Below are 1,592 nucleotides of genomic sequence, written 5' to 3' on the forward strand. Positions count from 1 at the left end.
AATGTAACTGCTCTCTCCACAATAAAGTTGATACCTGCCATTTCATTCTCATGTCGGCCTTTAGTGCATTCTTCCACCTGGGTGTCTCACCACCGAACCTTCTCTTCTCAATCAACTGACAAACTGAAACATAACTTAGGTAAAGATATTATTGTTAGCCTACTAGAGGTCCAGACCTTGTGATCATTCGTCAGATGTGGGTTTTTGCCTTCTGCTGCCTCAAGGGTTGCTGATTATCCAGGTCAGCATCTAGGTCTATGAGGGGTGCAGAGAGAAAGAGAGATCAGATTTCTAGAGCTAATATTCAAAGCTAAATTTAATTAAAACCATAAGGAACCTCAGTTTCATCATTGACCAAAATACACAAAGTAGCAGGGTGGATTAAGAAACAAGAACCAACTATAGGTTGCCTTCAGGAGACTCATCTCAGCTCTATGTTTGAGACAAACATAAGCTCTAAGTGAAGGAGTAGAGGGTGATGCTCCAAGCAAATGGCATCTCCCCAAAAAGCAAGTGTAGCTACACTTATACCAGACAAAATAGATTTCAAGACAAAAAGAAAGGTAACAAGACACCTTGGAATACCAGGTGCTATAGGTGTTTAAAAAATAATTAATTAATTAATTGATTTGTCAAAGAAGAAATAAAAGAAGAGACTATGGGGGCTAAAAAATTAATACTTTTCCTCCCATCTTCTAAATTATTCTAGCTGGGCTAGTAATCAATTTAACAGAGGCAGATTAACAAGAGAAAATCAAATTTTAATGTATGTGCATGGAGAATTCACATAAACATGAAAAGACAGTGAGGCAACATTTGGTATAAGTGATATTTTAGACAAAGGGGAAAATGGGGTCTTAGATTTCAGAAGTAAGAGTGGGCAATTTATAGGTAGTTGAGAAAGAGCAGAACACATGTGGCAGGCAAATATTTGCTAGGCAACTCAGAAACAATGAGACACAGAGGGTGTGTAGCTAACAGGCCCCTGCCTGAAGCCCTCTTATTTACCATACTTAATTTAAATTAGTCTACTAAGGCTAAGGTGAACACCCTATGATTTCCTTCCTGAAGCAGGTGTTTCTATCTGAATCTCTTAAGTAGAAAGACGGGAGGGTCAAAGGTTCATTCTGAGTCTTTCTTAATAAACAGCTTAAAATCAATATCCCCAAAAAGCATCTTCAGGGTGGCAAAAGTTTTGATTTCCTCCAAAATCAAAAGATACGTAGAGACAAATTAAAATAAAAATACAACATATCAAATTTTTTTGGATGCAGAAAAGGTGGTACTAGGAGGTATGTTTATAGCAATATAGGCCTATCTCAAGAAATAAGAAAAATCTCAATTAAACAATCTAACATTATACCTTAAGAAACTAAAATAAGAACAAATAAAGCCCAAAGTCAGTAGAAGGATGGAAATAATAAAAACCAGAGTGGAAATAAATAAAAAAGATAACAAAAAGACAACAGAAAAAAATTAATGAAACAAAGAGCTGGGTTTTTTTGAAAAAATAAAAAAAAATTGACAAACCTCTAACTAGACTTACTAAGGAAAAATAGAGAAACCCAAATAAATAAAAACAGAAATGAAAG

The sequence above is a fragment of the Pteropus alecto genome, unplaced genomic scaffold, assembly GCF_000325575.1.
Source record: "Pteropus alecto unplaced genomic scaffold, ASM32557v1 scaffold548, whole genome shotgun sequence".
Classification (NCBI taxonomy): domain Eukaryota; kingdom Metazoa; phylum Chordata; class Mammalia; order Chiroptera; family Pteropodidae; genus Pteropus; species Pteropus alecto.